Genomic DNA, 11,317 nt, shown 5'->3' with positions numbered 1-11,317 from the left:
AAAATCATGTTTTCACTCACATATTGTGAGGAACTGTGGCGGCACATGCCATTCCAACCTATAACATCACAATATAATTTAAGAAAGAACGAGTAATTAAATCATATTACAAGTTCTTGAGCATTTAACTATTTACACAATTTACAACAAAAGGAATGTAGGAGGGTAAAAAACAGATCACCCGCTAACCAAAACTAGAAACTACGCAGCAGATAATAACACCTATTAACACCAAAAGCTAGGTAAAGCTATATGCCCTTAGGCTCCACTAAAAGCATGCCATGCGAGTAGTTTGCACTACTCATTCGTGCCACCTATATTGTCAGGCGTGAAGTAACCAAACACGAACTCTTCCTCACCAGTTGAACCTAAAAGAGCAGCGTGAGTACGAAGGTACTTGCAAGACTTAATCCATTATAGATATATATATATAATAACCCAACCCGACTTCAAAGATTATGCATTGAAGTCATTAGCAAGGAGTAGGCCACAATGTTAAGTAAATTTATACGCATAAGCAACATAACATTTATGTGTGAGCATCTATACTTAACTCAAAGCACATTTATCATGCAACATCAACATGTACATAAATGTAAAATAAACCATCACATATAATCAATAATCCTCAACAACCAAACCCAACATATTATGTCTATCGGGGGTAAAAATTTCTGACAATAATTCCGGGGTGTATCGGACGACGGGTGCATGATCTTTGTTTGGGGAGTGCCTACTGAATCTGTTTGTGTATGTGCAACTCAAGAACACCAAAAATTATCCAGGTTCAGGCCCCCTTAGATAATAGACCTACATCCTGTGTATTCTTTTCTTGTGGTCTAAGTTGGTTACAGATGATGTTCTTGCCCAGCCTTCTTCTCCTCCTCCTTCGCCTCTCCAATCCTTTTACAAGCCTGGTACTCCTCCCTTTATATATTAGAGGGAGAGAGGATTTACACGTGAGTCAAGATATAGACCCAGGCCTAGCTAGAGCTTCCCTCCTAGGCTCATTATTATTAAGAGCTGACGTATCCCATTTGCTTTGCGGTGCTACAAAGCCTGTCCCATCGCTCCACCACCTGCGTCATCCCGATCGCTTGGACTGCCCTGTCCTGTTCCGTCCCCACGCGCCGCCTGCGCACCCGCAAAAAACCTCCTGACATACCTGTTAGGTCGTCCCATAATATTTAATTCTACGGGACAGGACACAATAGCTCTGCGCCGACCACGCCTTGGTCGACCAGAAAGAGGACCTAGGGAAGAAAAATACTCGAGTGAAAAAGCATTTATTATGATTAGACTGTTTAGACACATACCTGCCCCGCGACCAGAGGAGACTGGTCGCAGGGTTTGCTCCTGCGACCTGGTGACTGGTCGCGAAGCTTGGTTGGAGAGCCGGGTTGCGTTCACTGGCTGGTCACGCGGGGTGGCCATGGTTCTAGACAAATGTGGCATACAGCACCAGCTGATATCTTACCGGCGTGGGTCCACCTGTGAGGGGACCCCACTATTCTTTACACCAACAATGTCATATCCCCAAATTCGGGAACTCTACGACCTATGCGGATGGACAGAAGCATGCTCATGATCGAGAGTGTGACAATTTGAATTGTTCTTACACACTAAAAGGGGTACACCTTTACCCACATGACCTGGGTCCATCCTCTTGGCCCACGAGACAACCTTTCTCATACCAAGAACTACCCACTTGCACATGCCTCTATGGCACCAAGGTTACCGCTAGCGTGTCCCGGACACCTCCGGCTCCCTGCCACCTTGCTTATTCTTTATTTTTCTTACACATCATAGGGACACACGACAAGCGTCAGCACAACGTATGATACTCAACTCATTCCACCATTATTCGAATATGTGGTTATATAAAAACTGTTGAAGCCAATGGCACTGATGAACGGTGCTTAAACGATGCAAACGGTATATGGCATCCGGGTTTCACTCCCGACCTACCCCTAGCACCACTCATATCTCGCCCCCATCTCATAGATCCACATCATTATCATTGTAATTGGGAACAATAAATAAGCCCTAAGCTCGCGAACAATGGTTGAACTATTGCTCATCTTCTACCGATGACCTATGCATTGCTAAGCATTTTAAACAACTCTTAAGTTAGACATCAAAAATGTTACCGAGACGACAATGATATGGATAATCAACAATTTTAAGGTAGAAGTAATGCACTTAACGTAGGTTATATCCATATAAGCCTGACAACGACTCGCTAAACATGCAAATATACCTAAGCAATAGCTAATCAATTTAGACTCCATTCAATTCAACCAAAAGGGTGCAATATACTTATATGTTTACGTTGTTGCTCTGGCAGTTGCCTGATAGTGCCCGCACAACACTCACAAAACTCTGGTAACTCGGCATTGCCTTCACTCGCTTGGACCATCAATGTAATGCTATCTAAACGAATCAAAAATACATTACATAAATAAATGAACTATGGAAAAATATGCAAATGATGCATGCTTGGATAATAATAGAGTGTCATATTTCGAAAATAATTGATAAAGACCACAAAATGATTTGGTTCCGAAGTTTGAAACCCCGGATAAGAGAACCTAAGTGCACAAAGCCTTAAGAAGTTGGCAGCCAGACTGATGTGCAAGTGGCGATCAGAATGATGTGCAGGTGGCAGTCAGACCGCGAGCGTGCAAAGAGTTTAGGGCCCTAGCAGTCAGATCAAAGGTATAGTGGTGGTCAGAACACCGATCAATAGTCAGACCAACCCTAATGGCAGTCTAAATTCAGATATTTTGAACCGACCTACTGGTGGTCAAGCGGTCCTAGTGGAAGTTAGACCACCAGACCCTGTCGGTGAACCTTCGAGGATGAAAGGCACCAAAATACTTCATAGGACTAAGAAAACGTATTCTATGATTGTTCGGACGACATGCACAGTCCGAACACATAAAACCCCAAAAAAGAGATCTAGACCTACTATTCACAGGGTTTCGTGGCAAAAATCAAAAGGCGATCACCTAGGGCTAGGAAATGATAGGAAAACGGTAGGGGGATGTTTACCTCGGCATAGAGAAACTTTATATTAGATCTAAATCCTCCATGGAAGCTTTGATCCGCTGATTTGACTCTTGAAGGGTGAATGAACTTGCGGAGGAAGAAACAATGAGGAAATCCCTCCTACGGGGATGAAAGGGGGAAAACTCGGGGAAGTCCTACGAGAAGCTCGTGGGAGTCCCCACCTTCGATCTCCGACTGTTGACATATCGATTTGGAGCTCTCTCTCTCTAGGGTTGGTTGGAGTGAGAGAGTGAATGAGAGGGGGAGAGAGAGAGGCAAATGAGAGAGGAGTGAGAGAGGCGATCGACCAATTAAGGGAGCCTCTGTGCGCTGATGATCAGAACATGGGAAGGGTCGGTCAGATCGTGGGAAGCCCACCTGGCAAGCTTACGTGGCTATCCACCTGGCGGTCACACCACGGTTGAGCCAGGTTAGACCGTGAGAAGGGTTTTTGCTGAATTTTGTTCTAATTTCCCCATCTTTTCTTTCTTCTTTCTTTTCTTATTTTCTCCAAGGTATTTAGGGTCTTCCTATCTCTTACTATACCATTTTTACTCCCGAAATATCTAAAGTAATAATTGATCACATAAAACCTACCATCATGATGATTATAATTGCTTAATCTCATAATTAGCATTTTGGGATGTGACAAACCTCCCCTCTCCCCCTTAAAAAGAATCTCATCCCGAGATTCGGCAAACTTAGGGAGAAGATGACGATGGTGGAGTGGGAAAGACTTTTCCATAAATGGAAATGAACCTCGTCGAAATTCATCGACAGAAAGAAAAGACAACTATTGGACCCTTACAAGAGTTGGCAGTCAGACCGCAGCTAGGCTCGATCAGACCGCTACTCAATTGGATCACGAAAACAGCGGTTAGACCGAAATCTATACAAAGAGTTTGGACTTTGGCGGTCAAACTAATGTTATGCTGGTGGTCACACCACGAGCCTAGGGCAATCAGACCGCCTGGGAGTAGAGAGTTTTTATGTTCTAAATGCAATAGACCAACTGCAGTCAGACCACCAAAAGTATGTTCTCCAGGTTTGAAAGGTTTCTAAGTGCTATCCTTTGAGAACAAATTTTCCATTCAACATGGTTATGAATATAGACATCTGAGATGCTCCAATATGCAAAATTACAATGATATTTACAAGTTCTCAAAAAGTTCAGGATATTCAGTGCAGATTTTATCCTCACGCTCCCAAGTCGCTTCATGTTCGGTGTGATTGCTCCATTGGATCTTGATGAACTTAATGGAATGTCATCGAGTGTTGTGTTCTACTTCATCCAAGATTTGAATTGGCCACTTGCAATATGAGAGATTTGGTTGCAATTCTTGATTTGTAACTTCAATTACTTTGGTTAGAACTCGAAGATATTTCTTTAGTTGTGAAACATGGAACACATTGTGAACGGCAGAGAGGGACGGAGGTAAGTCCAATTGGTAGGCCATCTCTCCATGCCGAGCAATGATTTGGAAAGGCTTTACATAACAAGGAGCCAACTTCCCTCAAACTTGAAAGCGTCGAACCCTTTTTAGAGGTGATACCTTGATATATACAAAGTCCCCAATATCAAACACAAGTTCTCGTCAGCGGTGGTCTGCATAGCTCTTCTGTCAGGATTGAGCTGTGAGGAGACACTTGCGAATAGCCAAAACATGCTCTTCTACCTCTTTGACCAAATTCGGGCCTAGAAAAGCCCTTTCGCCGGATTCTAACCAATTCAACAGCGTTCAGCATCTTCGACTCGTAGCTATTGTTGTAGGAGAACTCCGCAAATGGTAAGCAAATCTCCCACTTCTTCCCATATGTGAGAACATAAGCCTGTAACATATCTTCTAGAATTTGATTCACCCTCTCGGTTTGACCATCGGTCTGAGGGTGGTAAACAGTGCTATGGAAGAGCTAAATTCCCATGGATTCATGGAGGCTCCTCCAGAAATGAGAAGTGAACTGAGTGTTTCGATCGGAGATGATCTTCTTTGGAATCCTATGAAGGAACATAATTCGAGTAAGATACAACTCAGCATAGTCCTTGGCACTGTATCGAGTCTTCACCAGGAGGAACTGTGCTAACTTTGTGAACCAGTCCATGATGATCCAAATCGAGTCATACCCTTGAGAGGTCTTCCAGCAAACCGGTAATGAAGTCCATACCGATCTCCTCCCACTTTCAGGAGGGAATATGCAATGGTTGGAGCGTACCGGCCAGTCTAAGATGCTCAACCTTTACTCTTTGGTAGATGTTACACTCGGCAACATATCGAGCAATTTCTCGCTTCATGCGAGTCCACCAAAATCTTGGCTTGAGGTTTTGGTACATCTTGGTACTTCCTAAATGAATGGATAGCAAAGAATCATGAGGTTCTTCCAGAATCTTCTTCCCTAGTGCCTCAACCTTCAGAATAACTAGTCTCTTCTCAAACCATAGGACACCCTAATCATCTTCAGAAAAACATGTGTCCTTGTCTTCCTTCATTTTCTCTCGAATTCAGGCCATGCCCTTGTCATCTCTTTGAGCTTCCTTGATCTCATCTAGGAGGGTGGATTTGGTCTCTAAGTTTACAAGAAATCCCTCCAAGACCATTTCAAGTCCAAGCCTTCCGAATTCATCACAAAGTGTGGTATTTCCGGGCTTGACCATAAAACAATTGCATCGAGCCTTTCGACTCAGTGCATCAGCGACCACATTTGTCTTGCCGGGATGATAATGAACTTATAGCTCATAGTCTTTGATTAACTCGAGCCATCTTCTCTGTCTTGTGTTCAGATCAGCTTGAGTGAATAAGTATTTGAGATTTTTGTGGTCTGTATAAATACGGCATAGATTTCCTAGCAGATAGTGGCACCAAATCTTCAGAGCGTGCACAACTACCGCAAGCTCTACATTGTCACATCCCAAATTCCATAATCGCTTGATTAAGATTAATCATGCATCATTAGTGTTATAATTAATTTTGAGGTAAATTATTTTGGCACACTAGAGCACTTCGTTTGAAATCAATTGGATGAGAGAAAGGAATTCGGGAGAGAAAAGAATTAAATTCGTAGTTAAAATGGACCTCTTTCTCTCTAACATGTGGGACCCATCCGGCCCCACACCTCCTCCACTCCAAAGGGGCAGCCCACCTGCCCTCTCTCTCTCTCCTCCTCACTCTCCCTCACATCCCCACCCGAGCTCCCTCTCCCTTTCACTCCCCTCTCAAGCACTCTCTCCCTTTCTCCCTCAAATCCGCGCTCTAGGAGCCAAATCAAGGCGAGAATGTGGTACCATTGTGATCATGAGCTTGTAAGCTATCCACCCCTCCAATTCATTTTCATTTTCCTGAAGGATTTGAGCCGGATTTGGTGTCTCTTGGTGTTTAGGGTGGAAACATGAAGAACACCGGGTTTTTCATCTTCCGAGCCTTTCCTCCTTCAAACAACGGTCCTCAAGCTCGGCAAAATATCTTGGGTGAGTCTCCTAGGCTCCCATGGCATGGATGCGTGAATTGGTTGGTCGAAATCCAAGAATTTAGAGTTAGGGTTGAAGTTCATGAGTTCTTGATGTTTTGGTAGCAATAGTTGAGTTTTGGTCGATTTCGGCATATGCGTGTGATCCTATGCAGTAGAGGACATCAAGGTGATGCTCTAGGTCCAAATCTCCACTCCAAAGGTCACCGGAATCATCACTGGCGAGCTTGCTAAGTTTCCCCGGCTGTATACAGCGGTCAGACCGCCAGCTCGGACCGGTCAGACCGCCAGGGGCCAAAACCCTCTTTACGCAGGCGGTCTGACCACATTTTTGGTGGTCTGACCGTGACTCTTGGCGGTCTGACCGCCCATATGCCTGCGATCTGACCGCTGTCAGCTGTTTCAGCACAGTTTTCTATTGGCTGAAACTTGTAAAATTCATAATAAATTCTCTGTAACTCCAAAAATTATAAAACAAATTTTATTGGTTTCATACTAAACTACTCTATCTACTAAAAATATCCCAAGCTATTAAATGTTGAATTAAATTTCTTATATTAATTAATTAGGTTAAAGCTTCATTAATTCACCAATAATTCTTCACAAGTCCAAAGTGGGTGAATCCAATATTTCTAGTTTTCTTATGACTTTTTCTAGCTAGGAAAAAAAAATTCATGCATTTTGATGCATATTTTTATGGTATTTCATCTTGTGCATATTATGGCATGGATTGTTGCACTTTATTCATACTCATGGCATTGCACGCGTTATTCTTTTTAGAGAACATCAAGCCGGTGATCCAGGAGAGCAAGGAAAACTTTGGACAGCCACCTAAAAATCAAGGTAAGCATCTAACATATTGCACCTTGTCAGTCGAATTGAATGAAGTCTAAATATTGATAAATTATGTTTATGTATAGGTTTGCATGTGTAGGGAGTCGATGTCGGGAACAAATGGGTAGAACCTACGCCAATTGCATTCTTCTACCTTGATGATTTGTTCATCCATGTTCCTTGTAGCTTTGAGATGATATTATGTCTAGATACAAGTACGACTTATATGCTTAGCCATGCTTAGGTCTTTCGGTAGAAGTCGAACGACGGCGTTTTCCGTTGTTCGCGAGCATAGGATTTACTTTTGTCGCACAAATACATGGTTGAGGTTGTTATGGTTGGTTGAGTGGTGAGTATAAGATGAGATGGGGCGGTGTTAGGGGTGTCATCTGCCCTCAAGGAAAGTCCGAGGGCAGTTCGGGAAGGGAACCCGGACACCGTAGGCCGCTTGCATCGTTGTAGGCCGTCCGTCAGTACAGTTGGCTTTAGCACTTACCTTACTCACCACATACCGATCTAATGGTAAGGCGAGATGAATGCCTTCACAGTTGTGGCTTTGTGGGGCCTGAATATCGACGGTGTGAGCGGGCGGGCTTGTAAGTGGTACTAGTTTGCTCCAAGAGTAGTTCTAGTACTGCCACGCCGAGCGATGCATGCCGCACACGGTTGGGACTGGTTGGAAAAGGTTGACACGAGTATCCCCTTGTGTGCACTTTAGTGGGTGGCACAAGCCGTATGGTCCCCGAGTTATGTGGGTCCAGGAGTATCCCTTGCAGGGTGTAAAAATAGTTCGAACTACCGCGCTCTAGGTAATGAGCATGCTATGGTTTCATTTGTATCGGTCATAGAGTTCTCACTTGTGGATGATGGTTTGGATATGTGGTTTGTGGTTCAGATATGTGGGAGGTGGTCAAGATGGCACTTATTATACATTGATACTATTGTGGTTAGGGTTTCATATGATCAGTTGGTAGTTGCAGGGTAATTCATATATGTTAGTTAAGTTAGTTACTCACACATATGTCTAGGTTGCTTACTTCTTTAATTAACTTAATCGCATGTTTATATTCTTGATAACAGCTCAATGCATAATCCTTGGAGTCGGGATATTATATACCCATATTGTGTAAGTCTTGCGAGTACCTTCGTACTTCTGCCATTAAGTTGATGCAGGTACTTCGGATGCTGAGGAAGGGGCGGTGTTCGGCTACACTGTGCCTACCGATCAGGGTGGCGGGCAGGAGTAGTGCATCCTACTCCGAAGCTTGAGCTTTTGGAGTGGAGCCTAAGGGCATGTGGCTCCACTCTCTTTTGTTGTCTAGTTTATTCTTTTCGCTGCGTAGATCTTTGGATAGTTAGGAGTTGAGGGGTTTTTGTCTCCTCCTAGCTCGCTTTTGTTATAAATTATTGGAATCAGTTGCATGCTTAATTTTTGTAATATAAATGTTTATTACTTGCTCTTTATTAAGCTATGTTGCGATGTACTATGTTGGAGGCATGTGTCCCAATCCTTGGGCACAAAATATGTGCCGGGACTACTGGAACAGGATTCTGGTTAATCATCGTGGTTGGATTATGAATAATGATCCTCCTGATGATTAATTACAATACTGTTTGGACGGTTCCTCATGGTGCTTCAACTGACGTGAGGCATAAGCAACAACCCGACCTTCTTGCATGAGGATACATCTGAGGCCAATGCGGGAAGCATCGCAGTAGACGTCAAAACCCTTGTTCATTTCAGGTTGAGCAAGAATGGGGGTGGTCGTGAGTAGTTTCTTCAAAGTTTGGAAAACTGACCCACGTTCACTCGACCACTCGAATAAACTTCCTTGCTTCAATAGCTCAGTCATTGGCTTGGCAATCTTGGAGAAGTTCTCGATGAACCCGTGGTAATAACCCATAAGTCTGTGAAACTCTGGATGTCAATGACATTCTTGGGTGAACCCAATTGAGGACTTCTTGCACTTTGTTCGGATCAACAGAAACACCGTTCTTAGATAGAACATGACCCAGAAAAGCGAATTCGTTGAGCCAGAACTTACACTTGCTGAACTTGGCATAGAGTTGGTGATCTCAAAGTCAGCCAAGAACAACACAGAGGTGCTCTGCATACTCTTCCTCAGTCTTGGAGTATATGAGAATATCATCGATGAAAACCATGAAAAATTTGTCGAGTTCCTCCATAAAGACTGTGTTCATCAAATACATGAAGAACAATTGTGCATTGGTAAGGCCAAAGGACATGACAGTGAATTCATAAAGCCCGTAACAGATAGAGAAAGTCGTCTTTGGCATAACCTCCGGTCAAACCCTTATCTGGTGATAGCCCAACCTCAAGTCAATTTTAGAGAAAACTCGGGCACCAGTTAGTCAATTGTATAGAATATCAATCCGAAGAATCGGATACTTGTTCTTGACAGTGACTTCATTCAACAGACGGTAATCAACACATATTTGAAGAGTTTGGTCCTTCTTCTTCACAAAGAGAGTCGAGCATCCCCAAGGCGAGGAGCTCGGACGAATGAAACCCTTTGAGAGTAACTCCTGAATCTGCTTCTTCAACTCCGCTAACTCATTTGGAGCATCTTTTATGACCTCTTCGAAATCAGGGTCGTACTGGGCAAAAGATCATTGGAGAACTCCACTGCTCGGTCGTGTGACATTACGGGCAGTTCTTCTTGAAAGACATTAGGAAATTCATAGACCACATGAATATTTCGAAAATCCGTGGCTGTGGCAACCTTCAAGGCATACAAGTGGAGACCACCCTCTTCAAACTAAAGAGAAATCCGCACAGCACTTGGATTCTTGAGAGAAACCACCCTCTTAGTGCAATCAATACGAGCACCATATTGGGTTAACCAATTCATTCCTAATATAACATATACTCCTTGAAGGGATCGATGACGTTCTAAGAGGGGGGGAGTGAATTAGGACACTTAGAATCTATTCGGTTCCAAAAACTACCTAAGATAAACCTATATTAATTTCTATCTAAATATGCTCTACGTTTATCTAGTTTGTCTACTCTACCAATCAAAAGAGCTTGCAACCTATCTAGAAAGGTAAATTGCAAGAAAGTAAATGAGGAAACGTAAATAAGGTCAAGAGAGAAAACTCGGCACAAGGGTTTTTATCTCATAGTAACGATGGCATAAATACCACTCCTAGTCCATATTCGAGCTCCACAAAGGATATGCTCCTGGTCAGCACACGGTCACAACTCTTCAGCCACTAAGTCATAAAGACAAGGCCTCCACCCGGATGAGCCACCAAGTCACCAAGGCAAGGTCTCACCACTAGCCTCTCTTCCAATTTCTTGCCACCGTGATCACTTCAGAGCTTGATCCAGCAAAGCTAGGGTCTCCGCGTCCCCGTACACGCTTCTCGTCGTCTCTTCACACCAAGTCAGAGGGTCAACAAGTTTGCAAGCGAGTCACCAAGACTCCAAGGTGTCGGCGTACCAAGAGATACAAGCTTGAATCACTCCTTGATCCAATCTCTAGGCAGCAATCACCTAGCAACACACTCTCTAGGCCTATAAGGACTAATCACTCTCTAGTTGTGTGATTAATCACCTTGAATGATCACTTTAAGCACTTTGGTGGCTTGGATGTCTTCTCAGAACTCCAACAACCTCAAATGACTAAGTGGAGGGGTATTTATAGCCTCAAACCCGTGCACTAGCCGTTAACCCAATGGCTCAGAAAAATTGTTAACACCGGATGATCCGGTGAGAACAATAGTACTAACACCGGATCATCTACTGAACACTGAACACTTTGGAACCCCCACTCGAGCCTTTGTGAACACCGAACACTTTGGTGTATACTTCATCTCTATCACTGGACTATCTGGTGAATATATACTGACCATCTGAGCCAACTACATCCTCTCTGTGTAAATTTCTCCAGTGTAAACATCCGGTGCACATCACTTCATCACCGGACTATCTGATGCCTTGAACATC

Source organism: Phragmites australis, chromosome 11 (genome assembly GCF_958298935.1).
Source record: "Phragmites australis chromosome 11, lpPhrAust1.1, whole genome shotgun sequence".
NCBI lineage: Eukaryota > Viridiplantae > Streptophyta > Magnoliopsida > Poales > Poaceae > Phragmites > Phragmites australis.
This window is presented reverse-complemented; position numbering follows the sequence as displayed.